Below are 26,160 nucleotides of genomic sequence, written 5' to 3' on the forward strand. Positions count from 1 at the left end.
AAAATAGGAAAAGAAGAACTTAAATTATCACTATTTGCGGAAGACATGATTCTATACCTAGAAGATCCAAAAGGGTCTACAAAGAAACTACTAGAACTAATAAATGAATTCAGTAAAGTGGCAGGATATAAAATCAACACACATAAATCAAAGGCATTCCTGTATATCAGCAACAAAACTTCTCGCCATGCACAAAAGTTAACTCAAAATGGATCAAAGAGCTTGATATCAAATCAGAGACTCTGCACCTGATAGAAGAAAAAGTTGGCTCCGATCTACATATTGTGGGGTCGGGCTCCAAATTCCTTAATAGGACACCCATAGCACAAGAGTTAATAACAAGAATCAACAAATGGGACTTACTTAAACTAAAAAGTTTTTTCTCAGCAAAAGAAACAATAAGAGAGGTAAATAGGGAACCTACATCCTGGGAACAAATTTTTACTCCTCACACTTCAGATAGAGCCCTAATATCCAGAATATACAAAGAACTCAAAAAATTAAACAATAAGATAACAAATAACCCAATTAACAAATGGCCCAAGGACCTGAACAGACACTTCTTAGAGGAGGACATACAATCAATCAATAAGTACCTGAAAAAATGCTCAACATCTCTAGCAGTCAGAGAAATGCAAATCAAAACCACCCTAAGATACCATCTCACTCCAGTAAGATTGGCAGCCATTATGAAGTCAAACAACAATAAGTGCTGGTGAGGATGTGGGGAAAAGGGTACACTTGTTCATTGCTGGTGGGACTGCAAATTGGTGCGGCCAATATGGAAAGCAGTATGGAGATTCCTGGGAAAGCTGGGAATGGAACCACCATTTGACCCAGCTATCGCCCTTCTCGGACTATTCCCTCAGGACCTTAAAAGAGCGTATTATAGGGATACTGCCACATCAATGATCATAGCAGCACAATTCACAATAGCTAGACTGTGGAACCAACCTAGATGCCCTTCAATAGATGAATGGATAAAAAAAAATGTGGCATTTATACACAATGGAGTATTACTCAGCACTAAAAAATGACAAAATCATGGAATTTGCATGGAAATGGATGGCATTAGAGCAGATTATGCTAAGTGAAGCTAGACAATCCTTAAAAAAGAAATGCCAAATGTCTTCTTTGATATAAGGAGAGCAACTAAGAACAGAGCAGGGAGGAAGAGCATGAGGAAAAGATTAACATTAAATGGAGACGAGTGGTGGGAGGGAAAGGGAGAGAGAAGGGAAATTGTATGGAAATGGAAGGAGATCCTCAATGTTACACAAAATTACATATAAGAGGATGTGAGGGGAAGGGGGGGGGGAACAAGGGAAAGAACTGAACAACAGCAGATGAGGTAGAGAGGGAAGATGGGAGGGGAGTGGAGGGGGGATAGTAGGGGATAGGAAAGGTAGCAGAATACAACAGTCACTAATATGGCATTATGTAAAATTGTGAATGTGTAACCGATGTGATTCTGCAATTTGTATTTGGGGTAAAAATGGGAGTTCATAACCCACTTGAATCAAATGTATGAAAGATGATATGTCATGAGCTTTGTAATGTTTTGAACAACCAATTAAAAAAAAAGAAAAACTAGGGTTAACAGGAACATATCTCAACATCATAAAGGCTATATCTGCTAAGCCCCAGGCCAACATCATTCTAAATGGAGAAAGGTTGAAAGCATTCCCTCTAAAAATGGAAACAAGACAGATTCCTTGAAAAACTTGGAATGGTACAACCATTTTACTCAGCTATCCCACTCTTCGGTTTATACACAAAGGACTTAAAAACAGCACACTACAGTAATGCAGCCACATCAATGTTTATAGCAGCACAATTCACAAGAGCTGAATTGTGGAACCAACCTAGATGCCTTTCAGTAGATGAACAGATAAAGAACATCTGGTATATATACACAATGGAATATTACTCAGCAATAAAAGAGAACAAAATCATGGCATTTGCAGGTAAATGAATGAAGTTGGAAAGTATCATGCTAAGCAAAGTAAGCCAATCCCCAAAAATCAAAAGTCAAATATTTTCTCTGATATGTGGATGCTGATCCATAATGAGGGTGGGGGCACAACATGGGAAGAATGGAGGTATTTTGGATAGGGTAAAGGAGAGGGAGATGGGGGTGTGTGGGGGTAGTAAAGATGGTGGACTAAGATGGACACTATTATTCTAAGTACATGTATGAAGACACAAATGATGTGACTTCACTTTGTGTACAACCAGAGAAATAAAGAATTGTGCTCTATATATGTACTATGAATTGAAATACATTCTGCTATCATGTGTACCAAATTAGAATAAATAAATAAAATTTTAAAAATACTAAAAACAACAAACAAACAAACAAACAAAAAACTGGCCTGGTGTGGTGATGCTTCCCTGTAATCCCAGTGGCTTGAGAGGTAGAGACAGGAGGGTGGCATGTTGAAAGCCAGCCTCAGCAACTGAGAGACACTAAGCAACTTAGTGAGACTCTGTCTCTAAATAAAAATACAAAATAGGCTTCTCATAAATTAAATAAATATATGAAAAATATTCAATATCTCTAGAAATTAGAGAAACGCAAATCAAAACTACTCTAAGATTTCATCTCACTCCAGTTAGAATGGCAGTTATCAAGAATACCAACAACAGTAAGTGTTGGTGAGGATGTGGCAGGGAAAGGCACACTCATATGTAGGGCGTGGCTGCCTGCTTCCTGGTCTTGAGGCTGCACATGTGGCTGAGACGGCTCCTGGCGATCAGCCAGGAGGCGGTGCTGTGGGAGGTGACAGAGGAGGCGGACCACCTCAGGATAGGTCCAGGACTCTTCCGCCCTCATGGACAGCTTGTGCCTTCCCTTACAGACTATGGGATGGGTGTACACGTGAACTTGCTTTATTCTGATTGGCTCCTGTGCAGTATATAAGCTGTGTGTACTTCCTTATTAAACGAGATCCTTCTTTGACTGTTCTCCCTGGCATGTCTGATTGTCCTCCCGGGAGGGAGGGCTGGGTGTGGGCGGCCAGTCGACCTTTACCTTTCTTGGCTTGTCTTGGTTGGGGTGTGCTTTTCGCGCTTCTCCCGCTGGTCAGGAGGAGATGGGGGCTAAAAACCCCGACACTCATACATTGCTGGTGGGACTGCAAATCGGTGCAGCCAATCTAGAAAGTGTTTATGGAGATTCCTTAGAAAACTTGGAATAGAACCACCACTGGAACCAGCTATCCCACTCCTTGGTCTATATCCAAAGGACTTAAAAACAGCATACTACAGTGATGCAGCCACATCAATGTCCATAGCAGCACAATTCACAATAGCCCAACTGTGAAACCAACCTAGATAGATGTGAAACCAATCTATCTTCAATAGATGAACGGATAAAGAAAATGTGGTATATATACACAATGGAATATTACTCAGCAATGAAAGAGAATAAAATTATGGCATTTGCAGGTAAATGGATGGAGCTGGAGAATATCATGCTAAGTGAAATAAGCCAATCTCCAAACCCAAAGGCCGAATGTATTCTCTGATAAGTGGATGCTAATCCATGGGATGAGTGGAGAAACTTTGGATGGGGCAAAAAGGAGGGGGAAAGGTGCATGGGGGTAGGCAAGATGGTGAAATGAGACAGGCATCATTGTCCAAGGTACATGTATGATTGCATGAATGGTGTGACCCTTCTTTGGGTGCAACCTGAGAAGTCAAAAATTGTGCTCCATTTATGTATAATGAGTCAAAGAACATTCTGTTTTCATGTGTAACTAATTAGAACAAATACATAAATTAAAATAAAAAGAAAAATATACACAATATGACTGGGGATGTGGCTCAGCAATCCAGTGCCTCCATGGTACCTCCCCAAAACAACAAAAATCTAAGGTTACAATAATGCTCACTTTTATAATTTTTCATGTGTTTACTTTTACTGAAATCTTTATTTCTTCATACAGCTCTGAATATATAGTTTAGTGGCTTTAATTTCAGCTTGAAGGATTCAGTTTAGCATTTCCTGCAGATATGTCTAGTGGTAATACATTCTCTCATCTTTTCTTTGTTTGGAAATATATTAATTTCTCTTCACTTTTGAAAGACACTTTACTGGATACAAGATTTTTTGGTTGACATTCTTTTTCTTCTAACCCTTTGAAAATATCAACACATTGCCATCTGTCCTATAAGATTTCTGATAAAAATCTGAAACTGAGGATAATTTATGCCTGTCTTGATTCAGTGTCAATTTCTTCAGGTCCTTCCATGAAGGTAGCTTCCTCATCCAGTTTCTTGGGGCCATCATTTTTCTTCTCTTCCTTCGAGATTTCTTCTTTTTGAGGAAAGGCTTTTCTGGGTTGATCTTCAGTCATTTGAATCCTGGTTCTCTGTCCTCCATGCTTGATGGCACATTCAGGTACCCAAATAGGATGAAAAGCACCTTCTGAGAAAATACAAGCATGACCTCTGCCCCACATAACCACTGAATCTTGTCCTTTCCAATGACCAGTCTATAAGTCTTTTTACAAAACTTGGCCTAAAAAGCCTGTTGCTGTGGAAGACATGTGTTGCTCGGCTGCAATGTGACCTTCTGAGTCACAATTTTAAAAATTTAAAATAAACAGAGCATGATTGCTGTTTTTTGGGGGGAGTTCTAATCTTATCTCCCCCTTTTAGTTTTTGTATTGTAGCTTAATAGATACATGAGCTTAATAGATACATTCTACAATGGCTTGACCTTGGATTATAAGAAATATCTGTTTTATGGTCAATATGAAACTCTTGGCAAAGTTGTTGAAAAGAAGAGCTTACATAAGCTGGTGCATTATCAGTTTTAATCTGTAAAGGACATCCTAATACTGCAAAGGCAGCTAAACAATGAGAAATAACATGTTGAGTATTTTCTTTTCTACAGGCTATACCAAAGATAAATCTAGAATAAGTATCTACAATTATATGTACATAACATTGTTTTCCAAATTGAGAAATGTGAGTTATATCCATTTGCCATAATTGATTTGGTTTTAATCCATGGGGATTTACTCCAGATGGTAAAGATGGAGTGTGTATAACAATGGGGGCAGTGATGTACAATTTGTTGAGCTTGTTCTCTAGTAATATTAAATTTTTTATGTAAGCTAGATGCATTTTTATAATGCAAAGAATGTGAAGCTTGTGCACAGTCATACATGCTGATTGTTGACAATCATCAACCAATTTATCAATCTTATCATTACCTGATATTAGAGGCCCTGGAAGGTTAGTGTGCGTCCACTGTACGTGGTCTATAAAACATGGGTGCTTTTGCATTTGCACCATCCTTTGCAGGGTATGAAACAAATTGAATAACTCTTGTGATGATATATACCCAATAATTGAAGTTTCAATATTTTTGTAATTCCAAATGCATATAAACTGTCAGAATAAATACTGATGGGATCATTTGCAAAATGACTTAAAGCACAAATGAGAGCTTGTAGTTCTGCTTTTTGGGCAGAAGCATATGAGGTTTGTATTATGTATGAGCATGACTATAAAAACCTGCTTTACCTGAGCTTGAGCCATTAGTGAATACTGTTAGTGTACCATTTATTGATTGTGCATGTACAATCCTTGGAAATACGAATGGTGTTACCAATGCAAACTGAATAATTTTATCACAAGGATAATGACTCTCTATCTGACCAGGAAAATTAGTAAAAGCTACTTGCCAAAAATTAGAAGTTTAAAAGAGCCAATCATTGTGTTGAGCAGAAAATGGAATGATTATAATATTAGGTTCTGATTCAACTATCTGTAAAACTCTTGTTCTGCCCTTTATCACTAATTGAGCAACAAAATTATGACTTTTGAGGAGAGTGGGCTAAGTGAATCCACCTAATAACTCCCAATGTTTGCCATATCGCCCCTGTAGGAGCATAAGAAGTTGGAAATATCAATAAATATATAGGCTCTTGTGGATTAACTTTAGTAAGCTAAGTATTTTTAATAGCAATTTCAACTTTACTCAAAGCCGTTTTCACCTCAGCTGTGAGCTGACGAGAAGAAGTTGGAGAAGGATCTCCCTGTAATATCTGGAATAAAGGACTTAGATATGAAGTATTAGCTTTAAAGATGGCCTAAGTCAATTAATATCTCAATGATTTTTGAAAATCATTGACTCTTATTTGTAAGTATTGAGGACAGACTGGATGTCATTAAATCACATGACCTAGATATTGAAAAGGAGGTGTCTTCTGCACCTTTTGAGGTGCAATGCACAAACTCATTACTGTGAGTGAAGTCTCTAATTGGGCAAAAATTTTTAAGAGTACATCTGAATTAGCATGAGCTAAAAGTATGTCATTCATAAAATGAATAATATATGCATCAGGAAATTTTTTCCTCACAGGTGTGATAGCCTGGGCCACAGAATTTTGACAAAAGGTAGGACTGTTATGCATTCCCTGAGGCAACACTTTACAGAAATATCTTTAAACTGGTTCTTTAACATTAATTGCTGGGACACCAAAGGCAATTTTTTTTTAACAGTCATCTGGGTGCAAAGGTATAGAGAAAAAACAATCATTTTTTTTCTTAATTATAAAGATGGGTGGGTTCCAAGGGCTGAGCATAGGCTCTAAATGACCAGCTTGAAGTTGTTCCTCAACTAACATGTGGGCTATTTTAAGTTTTTCCCCTGTTAGGGGCCACTGACTAACCCAGATTGGCTCTTCTGTGAGCCAATTATTATTATTATTATTATTATTATTATTATTATTATTATTATTATTATTATTTTGCTGTTTTGGGGTTGGGGAAACGTCAGGAACCCCACCAAAAATTTTGGTTGGGTGCATTAAGTAATGTCTGTTGAGGAGATTGGGTCATAGGTAGCTACTCACCTGTAAGTTTTCCTCAATTTCCCTAGGAGTAAATCCTTGATTAAGTCCCTTAAACGACATGATAGAATTTGGAGTCACTAATAATAATCCTAAACTGCTTAAAATATCTCTACCCCATAAATTTACCAGTAACATGTCCAAACATAAGGCTTGAAAATTCCAGTACTACCATCTTGGTCTTCCCAGTGAAGATACTGGGCACTCTGGGCAGGTTGAAAGATCAGCCCTATACCTTCTAAATTGGCAGGTGCAATATGTAAAGGCCAGCTTTTGGGCCAAAATTTGTGATATAAAACAGATTTATCTGTACCAGTATTTACGATACCTCAAAATTTTTTGATTGATTTTAAGTTACAGTAGGGGACACTCCTGCCAGATTAATTGAGCCCAGTACACTCTGTCCAAGAACCCAAAAGTTGAGGTCTTAAGTGGGCTGTCCAAAGAATGGCAAGGTAAAAGTACTAATTGTGCCAGCATGTCTTTTGTAGAGAGCCGATTGGAATGCTCTGATTTCACAGTGACTGTTAGCTCATCTCTAAAATCTGAATCAATTAACTCCTGGCATTACTTGAGTTCCCTCTTTAAAATTATTTCATCCCCAAATTAGGCCTATGGTATCTGGGGGTAAAGGTCCAGGGATTTCAGTAGGAACTCACTGTGGTCCCATTTCAGGTGTAAAATCTATTAGCATGGCTGGTCATAAAAGTACTGTCTGGGTGGAACTGGCTGGTAATAATGATGATCTGCCATGGTTGGCTGTGATGACATCAAAGCCTGCGACTCTGAATCCTCCTCCCATGTATACTGTAGAGTCTCCATTGTTTGTCCAGCCTGGAGTAGGCCCAGTCTTTCATTTTTTTGGCCCTGAAGAAAGTGAGGTCAGAAATAGAGGTGGGCTGCTGCCATATCTGTTCCCATTCGCCCTCACCACATGGCTTTATGTCTCATAATGCCGCTGGCGAAAACCAGGAGAGGTTTCTGCCCTATTGCGCAGAGATTTGCAGTCCTGAGCCAAATGCCCTGCCACAATTAAAATACCACCCATGAGAATGGTGTCTCCAGGATTGGGGCTGAAGTACCTGTTTTAAAGCCAAGTGGAATGTAAAACCTTGTAATTGTGTAGGACCAACATCTACACAAAGGTGAATAAATTCAGAAATTGTCCCTTTCTTCCAATAGGGTAGGAGGATGTCCTGACAAACTTCATTGGCATTTTCAAATGCTAGCTGTTTAACTATGAATTCTGAGGCATTTGAGCCTCTGACTGACCTATTAACTGTCTGGTACATGTGCACTATGAAATCAGAGAATTGTTTCCTGGGACGATATCTCAAGCCATGTTCTTTTGGCACATGCAGTGATCTGATCATAAATGGCTAGATCATAATTCAATTTTCTTTAGGTCCACAAATTCCCCAGTTCCTTTTAACACCTCCAAAGGGGCATCAAAGCCTTGCCTTATATTCCTCTCAGCCTGTTCAGAACAATAATCAGTCCAGTGAGATCTCCAAAGGAGATAACCCCCAAAAGGCAAGGCTTTGACATTGAAATCCAGTCATTTGGGGGTACAGGCTTGTGGCATAACGAATCAAGCAGACTTTGCACAGAGGGTGAGTTTGGACCATAGGTACTTCAAGTGCCTTTGAGCTCCTTAAGAGTCTTAAAACATGCTGGTTTTGTTTGTTAATCTGCTCAAAGACTAGAAAAAGCTGAAAACCTGTACTGTCTTCCTGCACTCTTCTAAGGCCATGTTGTAGGGTCATAAGCATGGCTACCACCAGTTCAGAGTAATTATTGAACCCCGTTCTCCTGGAGGAGAGTGGCCGAATTTGGATGGTGGGTGCTGGGCCAGCTAGATATAATTTAGTAAAACCTCCTCCAGGTCTTCCTCACCTTCTGACTGAGTCCCCTCATCTATATCTTCCTGACCATCTTGTTCCTCTCCATTTTGAACCTGCCTCACTGAAATCCAATCAGAGCTAGTTTCCTCTCTGGAACATGCCCCTTGTTGCTCCTTTAAGCTGCTGTGTCTGGCTGGCTCAGCAGAGACTAAATTTTTCATTTTAGGTTTTGCCCCAAGGCTGCCTGTCTGTGGTTTGTGAGCTGCAGACTGAGTGAAAATTGTCTCTGTCCTCAGTCCCACAACAAAAAGAGAGAACCCCTTGGAAGCAGTCTCGGGCCTTTTCTCCTGCTCCAAACTTCTAAGAGCTCTCTGAAGCCCTTTCAGCAGGTCCTCAGGGGACCATTGGTCCTGTTCTAGATCATCAAAAAGACACATTTCTAAAGTGGTCCAGGCCTTCTGAACATTCTCTGTTGTACTTTTAGACACCTTGGCAGAGAGGCAAACTTTAAATAATTTTCTACATAGCCTCTCCCAACTGTGTAAATCTGATGAGTCTTGCTGACAAAATCATGGGCACACCTTGCTAACCATTTTTAGGAAATGAGCTAGCTGGGCCCTTCTGACTTGTTTTCCTCTCTGGTTGATTATTGTCTCTAGAATTGTTAAATACATTTTTATCTGAAGAGGTAGAACTGCCCACGAAACTGTCTGCTTCCTCTGTGATCTCCCAAAGAATCATGGTTCACTAAATTTCTATAGCACGCTCTCTCAGTCAACCTGAAAATTCACCCTAAGGGGTCCCTCATTCTGGGTGCCACCTGCAGCCCCCGGCCCACAGGGGCAGCTGAACTTAAGGTCATTTGTGTGAATTTCCAGGGACACCAAATAAAACAGACACACACTTTACCTTTAAACAAGCTTCAGGACAGCTCCTACATTCTCGTCCTCAAGCTCCCCAAATGAAAGAGTGAGGGATATTTATGAGAAGGGGAGAGAGAAAGAGGGAGAGAGGGGGGAGGGGGAGGGCAGGCGCACGTTAGGAAGTGGGCTTTTATTGGGAGGACCCTCATTCTTAGAAAGTTCCATCCAAAAAAGGTAAGGGGCAGAGTTACAATGGACACTTGGGTGTAATTCAACACAAGGGCTGTAGGGCGACACCTACGTCTGGGGCAATTTCCAAGTCAAAATGAGACGCAGTGATGGTCAAAGCCTCTCCGCTCCAAGATGGAAGATGCAAATCATTCAGAGTGGCTCCCCACAATTGATTAATAATATTAATTTTATTTACTTACTAATATTAGTTATTCTTAATTTAGCAAAGAGTATTGATATAATAAGGGATACATTGAATTCTGTTCTGAATCTAAGCAGAACTTTCCTTAATGATCCCACTGAGTAACTCCCCTTTCAAATATATTAAATATATTATTTTATTTAATCTTCATGGCCATGAGAGACCATTTTCATAAATCATTTTCAACAATTCTGATGATAAGAAGCAGCAATACTTTTGGCTCCAGTTGGTATCCAAGGGCTCTACTTTTATTATCTCATTTAAAATGTTTTTCTTGGTTTCATTCTAGTTTCATCAGTAAGTATAACTTATTTGATTGTAGAATTTGACTCAATGTTAGAAACCACTTCTGATAGTGAGAGACTTTTTACAATCAAGTATGTGAGATCTCTGTAACTAGATATACTTAAGTAGAGGCTGGATGATTATATTTCACATGTGAAGAAAATCCTATGTGGAGTAGGGAAATGCATTGTATATGATTTGATTTAATGCATCCTCTGAACTCTAGGGTGTTTAAAGACATGTATAGAAGGAGAGTAGATAAAGTATAATTTCATCCTTTACTCAGGTCTCAGATGTGTGTCTCAAAATTTTCAAAACTAAATTACTATGCTGATGGAGCATATATATATTTTTTGCTTTAAAATTTGTGTTCCACTGAAAGGCACTAGAGATGTGATAAAGAAACCATTTTAATCCATTTCTAGAATCTTTAATGACTATTGTATTGTATAGTGGTCTCCTATAAAAACATGCAAAAAGTTAAATGTAGAAATTTAAATGCCTATTGATATTTTCTTTGCTAAAGTAATAACCTATCAATATAAGCAGGTTTTGAAACTGTGTAGTAATTTATGGATTCTAAAATAGTAAAATTCAATATATAATAGTATTAATTCATTTAGGCTGTCAAGGAGGTAGGAAAACAAAATATTAGCTAATAATATTTGGACATATTAGAAGCTGATAAAAATTCTCCAAAATAAGTAAAATAAGTCTTCATATTAAAAAAGGTACATGAGAAGAAGTAGAAGGAAGAAGAGGAGGAGGCCAGGAGGAGGAGAGAAAGGGTGGGGGTGGAGGAGGGGGAGAAGGATGATGATAATGGGAGAAGGAGGAGGAGGGATGATGAGGGAGAGAAGGAAGAGGAGGAGGAGGAGGAAGAGAAGGAGGAAAAGGAGGAGGAGGAGGAGGAGGAGGAAGAGGAGGAGGAGGAGGAGAAAGATGATGATGGTGGTGGTAATCATAATCCATCAATCTTAGGGCCAAAAAAGAAAAACAAAACAACATAAATATCTTAGATTACTACATCATTTTTCCCCTTTTCACTCTACTTCTTAACAGTATCTCTCTCATTAGTTAGATATCAGTTAAACTGATATATCATCTTAGTATCAGTTAAACTACATATTCATTAGCAGCATTCTCACACAAATAAGTTGAGCTTATAAATAATATCTTATTGTTCAGCCAAAGCTGGTAGTATACTTTGTAGTCTCACTAATTTTAATAAATGTTACATAAATCAAGCCTTGGTTCTGCTCTCTTCAATGTACATCTGGTTTTAATATAAAGAAGCAAAACAACATATCTTCTTTCCTAATTTAAATTCTACCTGAAAGTGTAAGAAATGTAGGGAGGTAACTTTTCTCTACTATAGGATAATACAAAATAGTTTTGCAAATAAAATGACACTTAAATAACCATTCATTTTCAAAACTTCAGAGCACAAAATTCATTTAATTGATTTTACACCATTGTAGAAGGCACTGCAGGGAAAACAGTGAATAGAAGCAAGCTGGAATTTCAACACAGAGCTCCTTTCTTACCATCAGTGACAAAGAGGCTATGATTTTAGTGGTTCAAGTTTATTCCATACAGTAGAGTTCTGAAAATTAACCAAATAATTGCAATTTTTATTTATTTCAACTTCTGATATACACACATACAAGCATTTCTGAAACTTTCAGAAATGTATGTCTTAGTATTGAAGTATATTTTATACTAAGTACATTTTGAAATGCATAACACTTTTCAGAATATCTGAAGGCCTTGAATTTAAAAATCAATTATTTTTTCTTTCAATAGTAAAATAGACTTCAAAGTGTCAGGAAGCTTCATTGATCAAGAACTATCCATGAAGCCATCAATATGGTGGATTCTAGTAATTAAAGCTCTTCATTCATTGGTCCAACATCTCAAACATTTTTGTTAAAATTTCAGACCCATAAGTTACAATTACTGCCCATATCCTATTGAAAATTCCAGTATATTTACCACCCAAGTGCCCAATGACTGAGACCAGAACATAGCATTCTGAGATTTGTTTTCTAAATCACAGGTAGGAATGTTGTTCCTGCAACCATGTAACCAACACACACACACACACACACACACACATTTTGGTACCAGGGATTGAATCCAGAGGCACTTAACCACTGAGCCATATCCTCATCTCTTTTTAACATTTTATTTACAAATAGGATTTCACTGAGTTACTTAGGACCTTGCTTAGTTGCTGAGGCTGGCTTTGAACTCAGAATACTTTTGCCTCAGCCTCCAGAGCCACAGGGATTACAGGTGTGTGCCATTGCTCCTGGCTAAGTCTATTGATAATTCTTGAACTGTGTTCTCCAACATGAAATCCACAAGCCATTGTTGTTATTAAACTTATGTAGTTCAAAATCTAGATTTTCGGTCACTCTAGCCCATATCAAGAGGGCTTATATACACACAGGTGCATTCTTATCTGAGTAGTCATGCAACAAACTTGAGAGGTGGATTGGATCTAGTTTAGATAATTCAGAAATCAGCAACCCTGAGGAAAGTCTGCTATTCTAAAATAAAACTTATTCTGGAAAAAGAATTCTACAAAGAAGTAAAAGCCCACCTTTTCACAGCTCAGTTCAATTAATTTCTGCATACATTCTCTCTAAATCCTCACCAGAATTAATAGAAACAACATTATGTTATCTCTGGGATCTTTTACAGTTTCAGAGAATACTGATAGTTGAATTGATGCTCAATTTGTAAATTTTTTTTTCATATAAGTGGATCATTTTCATTCTATATTAAATGTATGATGACAAATTATGTAGTATAGAAACTATTTCAAAAATTTTATTTTACTTTGTTGTTTTAGAAAAAATCCAATTTTCCTTATTAAGTATTGATACAAAATATAACTCCAGGGTTGGGGCTGTGGCTCAGTGGTAGAGTATTTGCCTAGCAGGTGTGAGGCACTGAGTTCAATCCTCAGCACCACATAAAAATAAATAAATAAGATAAAGGTATTGTGTCCATATAGAAATAAAAAAATTAAAAAAAATAACTCCAAAATGTTTAGATTAGTATTCTTGCTCATTGTTCTAATTCTTTCTGGGGGGAAACAAAAACACTCAAGGCAAAAAAACAAAAACAACAACAACAACAACAACAAAACATTCAAGTCTAGATATCTATGTCAATGATATCCCAGACTTGATTTAGGACAGTCTCATTCAATAATACTCAAACTCTCTAGGGGACAGTAAAAATAGGATTAAAACTATTTTAATGTTACACAACATTTGGTTGGCAAAAGTTGTATGTTTAACATTCTTGGAAGTTGTATTTTATGCCATTACAATTTCCACAAAATATGCTTTAACACATATTAGTAAGGTTACTGTTAGTATATTTTTACTTCTTTTCCATTTTGAGTAAATTGGTTGTATAACAGTGTTTAAATATTAGCATTTTCTTTTCTTTTTTTTTTTTTGGTATTGGGGGTTGAACCCAGGGACACTTTACCACTGAGTCACATCCCAGCCCTTTGAATAATAATAATAATAATAATAATAATAATAATAATAATAATAATAATTATTATTATTATTATTTTAACAGAGTCTCACTAAGTTGTCAAAGATGGCCTTGGACTTGTGATCCTCCTTCCTCAGCCTTCCAAGTCACTGGGATTACAGGTGTGCACCACTACACCAGGCTTAAACATTAGCATTTTTGTTATCTGTGATTTTAAAAATACTTGTAACTTCTAAAAAAACTACAGTAAAAAAAATAGAGGAGCAATTTGAAACATTTAAACTCACCAGCTGCCTTAGGAGTTCTTTTGTGGAGCTAGATCAGTCCTAGGGTATTTCTCATATTGTTCAATAAGCACTTGTGTCAGTATTATTGTCAAAAGGCTTTCCCACTTGCAATTTTTATTGCTGTTTCCATGAATTTATTCATGTTGTTGATCTTGCTCACTAATACTTTCTTTTTTTCAAATTTGATCCAGATTTCGGTGTAGTAGTATTTAACACTTTTAAAAAAAGATATTGTGTAAATTGAAAAACATGGTTTTGTTTAATTTTATTATACTTGATATAATTTTTACTATATTTGATATCATTGAAAAACAGGATATATGAATAGTATACTATAGCAAGTGTCAGAAGCATTCAGAGGGCTTGTTAAAATAAATCTTGCTGGACCTTAGCCCCAGAGCTTCTGATTCAGTAGGTGTGGAATGGGGCCCAAGCATTTGTATTTTTAACAAGTTCCCAAATGATGTCAACGCTACTAGATTCTTCAATCATACTTTGAGGAGCATTGATAGAGTAATTTTAAAAAGTTCAACTCAAAATTCATAGAAATTCTATTTTTTGGCTAACATAAAATATATAAGCTTAATATGCATGTAGTTCTTCAAAAGATCAGTTGGTTTTAAATGAAAGGCTAACTGCAAAAGAAAAGCATAAAGAGAAATTAATGTCAGGAAGAAATTAAAGGAAAGTCCATTTGGGCAGAAGACTTATCTTGAAGTTGATGGAAACCCAGACTGAGTCATAAAATATCAATTACCATGATGTTATTGCAACATTTTTTTGTTATAAGAGAAAAATTGGAAATAATCAAAGGGTCCATTTAGTAGAGTTTTAGTCAAATAGACTATGGTAGGTCCAAATATAGAGGACTTAAAATGAATTAGATTTGGACATGTTGATATGGAGATTTTCAATATATATTAATATACTTTAAAAATTGAAAATCGGGACTGGGGTCAAAAAATAAGGAGGGAGAAGAAGAAGAGAAGTGAAAATATAGAGAAGATGCACTATTTCTTTGAATAATATATAAATATTATTCAAAGAAATATATATGGTTAAATATATATTTATATTAATATACTTACAGATCTTTTAATTAAAATACAATTATACGTGTTTATAAATCTACATATATATTACTTTCAGCACAGTGAGCATATTGCTATAAGTGTGTTTTCTCATAAAATTGTGCAATGAACAACTAAGACTAATTTATTTTGGGGAAAAGAATTTGGTGAAGGAAATTTTGATTTCAATCATTAGTTTTATATACTTTTTTACATAAGTTTGCATTTTTAACTGCATGTATGTATTATTTATAGTTTAAAAACATCAATAATTCACACATACTACATTGAGTATCATAAAAAGGGACAATAACAAATATCATCAAGTATATACATAAATAACAACCTTCATACAGGGCTGGTCAGACCAAAAAAATGTTATAGCCATTTTGGAAAATAGTGTGCCTGCTTCTTAAAAATTAAGCATAAATTCCCTGTACAACTAGCAACTCTATTAATAGGTGTACATGCAAGAAAAATACAAAAATATATATACACAAAAACACTTGCATATGAAGTTCACAGTGACATTATTAAAGATAGCCCCAATGTGGAAACAACGCAACTGGTGAACCATCAACTGGTGAACAGATAAACACAATGTGACAAATCCTATTTCATTAGTAGAAAAGAATAAAGTATAGATGAACTCTGAAAACATTACTCTTAAGATTTTTAGTTTCTGGTCTGGCATGTAGAAACCTGGAAGTAATCTCTACTGTTCACACAACAAGAAAAAGGCTGACCATAGTGCAAATCAACAACTCTTTTTAGATTCATCTGAGAATTGTGGTCATAGGGCAAACCAATGTTCCTAAAATGAAAGACACAGGCAGATACAGAGAATCACAACTTTCTCAAAGCAGATGCCTAGGAGCAGAAAACTCCATGGAACCCAGCACCATGGCAGGAAAACCTAGCTATAATTGTGTAATTATAGAGACTCAGTGTACACAAATTTGTTTAAAAACTCCAGGGTGACAGTCTGTTTTAGTCAGCTTTTTCACTGCTGTGACTCAATGACCCAACCAGAACAATTTTAAAGGAAAGAAAGTGTATTTGAGGGCTCACAGTTTCAGAGATCTTAGTCCATAGAAGGCCAGCTCCATTCCTTAGGGCTCCAGGTGAGGCAGAGCATCATCGTGGAAGGGTGTGGCAGAAGGAAACAGCTCACATGTTGATCAGAGACCAAAGACTGCACTTGCCAGACACAAATATATACCCTAAAGCCATTCTCCAATTCCCACCTCCTCTAGCCACACCCTAACACTTCAGTTTCCACTCAGTTAATCCCTATCAGGGGATTAAATTACTGATTGGGTTAAGGCTCTCACAACCCAATCATTTCTTCTTTGAACCTTCTCACATTGTCTCCCATGTGAGCTTTTGGGGGACACCATATCTAAACCATAACGCAGTCTTAAAGGGACACAACAGTTTTATAAGTTCTACCTCAAGGAATCCTGACAAGTTTTCATACGAAATATCAGAGAAAACTCTTGCTAAAACAGGCATTTAAGTATTTTATAAAAGCAGGCATTTAAAAGTATTCCAAGAATAATCTAATAAACTGTTCTCTTTAACAAGGCCTGCCCTCACAAAAAAGAAAACAAAATCACACCAAAACCAACCAAAAAAACCCCAAAATACTTTCCAAGAGTCTAACCATTGGAATTTTACCAGAACGTTTTTCACCTGGGGAAAGAGAATACTCAACCCTAGTGCTGTCTAGTTTTACGGTGTCTCCTAAGGTGCAATCAGTGGTTATAGAGAAGTACTTTTGAAGGTTAAAATCCAAGGCACAGGTTCACTAAAAGATAGATCTAATTAAAGAACTATAGAATGCTTTTCTCACCCATTCCCATCACCACTGTCAATAGGGCTATTATATAGTAATATGGACTACAACTATGAGAATCATGGACATGGACAATATTTAAAAAGTCCAAAGACAATAGGAAAAAATTAGGACATCTGTGAAAGTTTAGCCTTTGACAGTTACAGTACAGCAAATAGTAAACATAGAGACTACTCCTAGCCAGATGAACTGTACCTAACACTATAGATCATTTACTTTTTTAAAATACAGTATATTATGTCTCTCTGGTAATAAAAAATTGCAAAGCATAAAAAAAGACAAAAAAAGAATTAAGTTACAGTTTGATGAAACAGAGGAAACATTAGAGCCAGATTTAGATATGGCAGGAATGTTAGAATGATCTGATTGGGAATTTAAAACAATTATGATTAATATGCTAAAGGCTCTAATGGATAAACATACAAGAACAGATGGGCAATATAAGCAGAGAGATACAAATTCCAAGAAAAAAATTATTAAATATCAAAACCAATGAAACTATAATAAAGAATTCAGAAAGTGGCTAGGCACAGCTGAGGAAAAATATCTATGCTTAAATGTGAGTAGAAATTTCCAAAATGGAGAAACTAAAACAAATAAAAAAAAATAGAATATTCAACAACTATGGGACAACTACAGAAGGTATAAACACAAATCATGGGAATATGCTGGGAGCCATTAGCCAAGTAGGTATGACAATTTCCTTGCCAGCGTACCCCATGTTGCTTAGTGGAAGGACATTTTGCAGTGACATTGAATGTAGGTGACCTTGCTCAAGGACCAGGAAGGATTAGGGTGTTCCCGGTTTAGGATAATTGGGTTTAGGGCGTTCCAGTTTAGGGCATTCCAGGTTTAAGATTATTCCTCCTGGGAATAGGGCGTATCCTGCTGCCTGAGTTCCCCTTGAGTTCTCACGGGATTCAGACAGTATATTTTGGGGGACAGAAGCCCAGTGGAGGTGGATTTGGGCAGAGAACGTGGATTTCCCCAGAACGTGATTGTAGACGGCTGGTTCAGGAATAAAGAGTTGCTGTTTGAATCTACAAGCTGTGTGGTGGCTTGTGATTGTGTGCCCAGCCAGACTGCGGCAGGAATACAGGAAGAAAAGAGAGAAGGAACAGAAGCATTTAAAGCAATAATGACTGAGAATTTCCCACAATTAATGTAAGTAATCAAACCATGGATCCTGGAAGCTCAGAGAACATTAGGCATAACAAAGGCTATAAAACTCCTACAGCTGCCACTCAATATTCAAACTGTAGAAAACCAAAGAGAAATTTTAGAAAGATTCCAAAGGAAAAGATACTTTAACTATAGTGCAGCAAAGATAAAACTACAGCAAACTTCTCCTTGGAAACCATATAAATAAAAGGAGACTAGAGTAAAATAATAAAAATATTGAGGCAAAAAAAAAAAAAACAACTGTGCCAACAAAGTAGAATTCTGTACTCTCTGAAACTATTTTTTTCAAACACTAAAGAAAAAAAAAACTTTCTCAAACAAAAATCAAGGGAATTTGTTGCCAGTAGTTCTACATTGTAAAAAATGTTAAAAAATTCTTCAGAAAAAATGAAAATTATATAGGTTAGAAACTCAGCTCTACATAAGGGAAAGGCACTGAAGATGGAACAAGTGAAGGTAAACTAAAATATTCATGTTTCTCAATATTTATTGATCTAATAGACAAGAGCTAATTTTAAATAATATTAGCAATAATGTATTCAATTTTATATGCTTATAAATAAGAGAAATGAATGACATCAATGACACAAAGATTGGATGGGAGGAATTAGGATTATTTTATTTTTACCTTATGGTAAGCTTGCACTACAGGTGAAGTGGTATAGTGTTATTTAAAAGTGGATTTGGATTAACGTAAATTGTTTTGTTACTATAAATGTACATTTCAAACTTTTAGGAAACTGCTAAAAAATTAAGAAGAGGAAATATAATTGCTATGCTAATAAAGGAGAGAAAATGGAATCAAATAAAATTCGCAAAAGGCAGAAAAAATGGATAAAACAGAAACAAAGAAAAAGGGTAATGGATAGAAAACAGTGACAAATATGGTAAAAATCATTCCAATTATATCAAAGATCACTTTAAACATCAATGATGTAAATATGCAAATTTAAAGACAACATCAATTAAACTACAGAAATTGTCAGAGTGGTTCAAATAACAAGATCTAACTTGCTCTCCACAAGAAACACTTTAAATATATGACCACCTATTGAATAAAAATTAAGGGAATAGAGAAAAATAAACCATGCTAATTTTAAAATTCATAAGTTATATTCATTTCAGACAATGAAGATTCCACAGCAAAGAAAATTATAAAATGAGGGTATTACATGATGATAAAAAGGCCAATTTTCCAAGAGGACATACAAATATTACTGTGTACAAGCCTAAGAGACATCAAAATATGTGAGGTGAAAGCTGATGACTACAAGAAGAAATAGATGAATCCATTGTTATAGCTGGAGACCTAATCAATCCTGAGTCATAGGATTGACTGACTATTCATCAGGCAGAAAACCAGAAAGGACATAGTTGAATTCAACAGCACCATCAATCAACCAGATATAACTAACATCTATAGTCTATTTCAACCAACAACAGCAGATTCTTTTCAAGTTTTCATGAAACATCATTAAAACAGACCATGTCCTGGGCCATAAAACACAACTGAAATATTTTAAAAGAATAATCACACAACTTCTATTCCCTACCCACAATGGAATTAAAGTAGAGTCAATTACAGAAAGATAGTTTGACTGGTAGTTTTTCATCTCATTTTGTTGTTTTTTATTGGTGCTAAGATTTTGAACTCCTTTTATATAATCTAGATATTAATCCTGTATTTTAAGAGTAGCTGGCAAAGATTTTCTCCCATTTAGTAGGGTTTCTTCACCTTGTTTTCCCTCTGCTGTCCAGATGATTTTAGTTTGATGCCACCCCATTTATTGATTTCTGGCATTATTTTCTAAACTATAGGAGTACTATAGGAGTCCTATTGCCTATATGTTGGAGTGTTTTCCCTGTTCTCTTTGCAGTTGAAAAGTTTCTGGTCTTATCTCAAGGTCTTAGATCCATTTTGAGTTGACTTTTGTGCAAGGTGTAACAAAGATCTAATTTCAAGCTTTTACATATGGATATCCTATTTTCTCAGCACCATTTGTTAAGGAGTAGAATCTACTTTCTTTAACATAAGTGTTTTTGCATCTTGTTCAATAATCAGCTGACAGTAGTTTGTCTTTTTGTCTTTTATTCTGTTCCACTGGTGTGAATGTCTATATTTATGCCAGTGCCTCTTTTCAATAATTGGGCAAATGAAGTAAATAGACACTTCCCAAAAGAAGTACATGGTGCCCCAAGTAGTGGCTTAATCTCCAGTAGAAACTATCTTGCTGGCTTGAGAGCATGAGGCAGCCACCACAAATGAAAAGTGAAGGAGTTCCTAGACACTTGGTAGGGTTCCAAGACTTCAACAATACCAGCTAAGCCAAAAGAACTGAACAGAGATTTCAGAGTTTGGGACAAAGTTGAACATAATAGAATCCAGAACTGTTCTAGCATTTCATGAATCAAGTTCAGGCTAATCCAAAATTACTAGATATAAGGAAATTGGAAAGCACATCCAATATTCAAGGAGAAAGGTAATCAATAGAGACTAACCCTGAGATATCATAATGAACTTGTTCTCATGTCTCAGAAATGTACTGCTAAAGATTAAATAAAATATGGCAGTATAGTGATATGTCTGACACCTTATAATGCTGTTAAATTTTAAAGGTATCATTGCGCTTTGTAGGGCTCCAAGCAATGGTGCGAAGCAATGAAAGCACCACATATTATCCATATCATATCTACTCAGCTCTACTATGGACAATGCCTACATGAATGTCTGTGGCAGTTAAGTTTATTTATGGACATTAAAATTTGAATTTTGTATAATTATCATGTGTCATGAAATTTTCTCTCCACTCTAACCATTAAAAATACAAAAATATTCTTAGCTTCTAAGTCATACAAAAAGAAATGGCAGGCCAAATATGGCTCACAAATCATAGATTCCTGATTCCTTATCTAGTTCATAAGATAAAAGGACAAAGAGATGTAAAAGATTCAATATTGTAGGAAGGTCAGTTTCCCTTACATTAATTTATAAGTTTAGGAAAATAGCTATCAAAATCCTAGTACAATTTAAAAAGTAGAACTTAACTGATTTAAAAATGTATCTGGCAAAATAAATATAAAAGAATAATAACAACATAAAAATATTTAGAAAATAAGATAATACCAGAAAGTTACCTGCCTAGCAGAGACACAGAATAACCATAAATCTATGATACTTTAAAACAGTGTAATATTGGTACAAACAAAAACTGATAGTTCAATGGAATACAGCAAACAATCTATAAAGAGAAACCACATATAGAAACCCAATATATATAGAAAAGATGACATTTCAAATTAGTGGTAAAGTATGAGTTCCTTAACAAATACTGCTGGGTTAACTAGATTTTTGAGGTTTGATCCGTAATTTAGATAAAAAATACAAATCAAACCAAACCAACCAGACAAAAACTCAACGACTAAAAGCTCACAAAAGCCATAATAGTACTAGAAAAAAAATGTAGAAAACATTAAAAATTCTTATTATGATGAAAGATTTTCAAAACATAAATCCAGAAGACAAAAGGATTACATATTTTATAAAAATTAAAAGTAGTTTTAACAAAGTAAAATGCAAGTAGCAGATTAAATACCAACAACACATATAAACAAAAAGGATTCAAAGCCATACCACACAAAGTACAACCATAAACAAAAAGTGCAAACATTTACTTGTTGGGAAAAGTATAACGGCAGCTGCACCCCAGAGAAAAACCCCAACATGGCGCCTAAGGACCTTCTCTTCCTACTTTCCCCTTTTTTTCACTGGCGCGAAAAGTTCCCACGGGTGTGAACTCTCCCGCTGGCGCCAACTTCAAATCTCGCTGGCGGGGAACCTTAGCCCCAATAAGAACTAATTCCTGGGCTCCAGAACTGATATCTGGAAGAACTTGCCAATAAACAGGTGGCCTGCCATTTATCTAAGTCCTGCCATCTCTCCTTAGATCTATATAAGCACACAGCCTTTTGTAATAAAATTGAAATTCTCCCCAGCGAATTGTCTTGCGTGGAGGATTCTTTCATTATTGAGTACCTATTATAGGCCAGGTACTGTATTTACATAAATTAGCTTACTGAGCCTTCAATAATGGAGTGTATACTATTATTGTCCCGTTTTTCAGGAGCCTGGCTTATCTAAAGGCTAGGCTACTTGGGAGGCTGAGGCAGGAGGATTGCTTGAGCCCAGGACTTTGAGGCCTAACTGGGCAACATAGTGACACTACTACTACTACTACTACTACTACTACTACTACTACTACCACCATTCCTACTGCTAACAAAAATGACAAACGGTTAAAATTCCATTTTTCTGATGAAAATAGGCAAGGAGGAGTTAGGTAGTTTACCTAGGGGAAAATTCAGTGGGATACTAAGGAAAGATATGAAGGTAGCAAAAGGATAAGATGGGTAGCATATGAAGGAAGAAACACAAATGGCTAATAGACAAATGAAAAGAGACTAGCATTATTATTAAAGTATCAGTGATAAACATTTTTTTCTCCATCAGATTGGTAAAAATTTGTATGTATTATATAAATAATATATAGTGCTATCTTTCATATTTTCAAATATTATGTATGTAGTTGTAATTATTATACATGCACATTATTTCACAACTTATAGGTTTCTTTAACAACGGATTTGAACTTTAATAAAAATGATACATGTAAAAAAAGAAATACAGGGCTGGGGTTGTAGCTCAGTCGTAGAGCGCTTGCCTAGCAAGTGCGAGGCCCTGGGTTTGATCCTCAGCACCACATAAAAATAAGTAAATAAAATAAAGGCATTGTGTCCAACTATACCTAAAAGAGAAATATTAAAAAAAAAGAAATACAAATGGCCAAATAATTATATGAAAAAATATCAGCATCTCTAATTATCAGGGAAATGCAAATCAAAAGCACACTGAGATTTCATCTTACTCCAGTTAAAATGGCAATCATCAAGAACAAAATAACAATACGTGTTGGTAAGGACATGGGGAAAAAGAAACTCTTATACAGTGTTGATGGGAATGTAAATTACTATCGCCATTAAGGAAATCAGTATGAAATTTACAATACTACGAATGAGAAACCAACATAATTACAGTTATAGAAAACAAATCTAAAGTCTATAAAGATTATGTGTAATTTTTAGTACTAAATTAAATCTAAAAAATGGAACATTTTAGAAAGGAAAAATATATCATTAACACTGATTAAAAAATGAAGTAGATCTTTAGCTGAGCTATCTCATGTACAATCAGAGAAATGAAAAGTTGTGCTCCATTTGTGTACAATGAATCAAAATGCATTCTGCTATCATGTATAACTAATTAAAACAAATAAAAGAATTAGAAAATGAAGTAGGAATTTAAACTATATAATTACTATAGAAAAGAGTGGAAAAATAATGAAGATATATAACTGAAAATGTATGAAGACTGGATGATTTTATGACTGAATTCTGTCTAGACTTATGAGAATGTCAATCCTATATGAGTTTTTCCTGAAATAAATAAATAAGTAAATAAATAAAAGGAAGGAGAAATCCCACCTCTGTGTTTTGATATCTATTATCCACTCTCTCACCTTTGAAACATACACTTCTTAATCTTTAGTAATCTCTGTTCTATTCTCTGCTTTGGTGTGATCAACTTTCTAAAGGTTCTATAAAACAGCAAGAGTATACAGTATTTATCTTTCTGTATCTGATTTATTTTCATGAAACATAATGTGTTCCAGTTCTTTCCATGTTGCTATAAATTATAGGATTTCCTTTTTATGACTGAATAATATTTAATTGTGTACGTATACCACATTTTGAATCCATTCATTCACCAATTGACTTATCAGTTGATTTCATATGTTAGTTATTGTATTTGGATAGTACTCCAATAATTATTGGAGTACAGGTATGTTTTTTAAAGATTTCATTTTTCAGTTGTAGGTGAAAACAATACCTTTATTTTGTTTTTATGTGGTGCTGAGGATAGAACCCAGTGCCTCACACATGCTAAGTGAGTGCTCTTCCTCTGAGCCACAATCTTAGCCCTGCAGGTATCTTTTTGATATAATGATTTCATTTCCTCTGGATATGTAACCAGTAGGGTGTCATGTGGTACATTTATTTTCACTTTTTTGAGGAACTTTCATATTGTTTTCCATAATGGCTGTACTAATTTAATTTACATCGCTATCAATAGTATGAAAGGATTTCCTTTCTCTACACCCTTGCCATCACTCATTAGTTTTTGGCTTTTCGTTATAGCCATTCCAACTGAGGTAAGGTGGTACGTCATTGTGGTCTTGTTTGGCATTTCCATGAAGATTAATGATATTATTCAATATACATGTTTTTCATTTCAGAATTATCTCTACAGATAAGTTACCCATTTTATTTTATTTTACTTACTGTTTTTTTTTACACAAATGGAGCACAACTTTTCATTTCTGTGGTTGTCCATGATGCAGAGTCACCATTCATGCAATCATACACGCACATAGGGTAATAATGTCTATCTCATTCCACCATCTTTCTCACCCCCATATCCCCTCCCTTCCTCTCACTTCCCTCTACCCAATCCAAAGTTCCTCCATTCTTACCTTGCCACCCCTTCCCCCATTATTGTCCACTAATCAGAGAGAACATTTGGCCTTTGGATTTTGGGGATTGGTTTACTTCACTTAGCATGATATTCTCCAACTCCATAATTTACCTGTGAATGCCATGATTTCATTCTTCTTTAAGGCTGAGTAATATCCTGTTGTGTATATATACCACAATTTCTTTACGTATTCATCTACTGAGGGACATCTAGGTTGGTTCCACAGTTTAGCTAGTGTAAATAGAGATGCTATAAACATTGAAATGGCTGTGTCATGGTAGTATGTTGATTTTAAGTCCTTTGGGTATAGTCTGAGGAGTGGAACAGCTGGGTCAAATGGTGGTTCCAAGTTTTCTGAGGAATCTCCATACAGTTTTCCAGAGTGGTTTGCACCAATTCACAATCCCACTAGCAGTAAATGAGTGTACCTTTCCCCCAACATCCTCGCCAATACTTATTGTTGCTTGTATTCTTGATAATTGACATTCTGACTGGAGTAGGATGAAATCTTAGACTAGTTTTGATTTGCATTTCTCTAGTTGCTAGAGATGTTGGACATTATTTTTTATATATTTGTTGATCTCTTTCTATGAAGTGTTGGCTCAATTCCTTATCCCATTTATTGATTGGATTATTTGTTTTTTTGGTGCTAAGTTTTTTGAGTTTTTTATATATCCTGGAGATTAGTGCTCTCATATGCATGTGGTAAATATAGAGGACGCAGAGACAAACCCACATACTTACTATTATCTTATAATAGACAAAGGTTCTGAAAACATACATTGGAGAAAAGATAGCCTCTTCAACAAATGGTGCTGGGAAAACTGGAAATCCATATGCAGCAAAATGAAATTAAATCCCAATCTCTCATCATGAACAAAACTCAACTCAAAGTGGATCAAGGACCTAGGAATTAAACCAGAGACTCTGTGGCTGAAATAGAAAAAAAAGCAGGCCCAAATATTCATCATGTCAGCTCAGGATCTGACTTTCTTTCCTTCTTCTTTTTTTTTAAATAACTTTATTTTGTTTATTTAGTTTTTGCCCAGGACCTGACTTTCTTAAAACTTCAAAAGCTCAAGAAATAAAATCAATAATCAATAAATGGGATGGATTCAAAGTAAAAAGCTTCTTCTCAGCAAAGAAAACAATCAGTGATGTGAAGAAAGAGCTTACAGAATGGGAGAAAATCTTTACCATACGCACATCAGATACAGAACTAATCTCCAATTACCCATTTAAAAATATTGACCATATTATGCCCTATGAAATTTGAGTATAAATTATGGTTGAGATAAGAGGTCACACAAATTTAGGATTCCTACTTTTTATATTTGTGCAATAATGATATACTTATG

Source organism: Marmota marmota, unplaced genomic scaffold (genome assembly GCF_001458135.2).
Source record: "Marmota marmota marmota unplaced genomic scaffold, marMar, whole genome shotgun sequence".
NCBI lineage: Eukaryota > Metazoa > Chordata > Mammalia > Rodentia > Sciuridae > Marmota > Marmota marmota.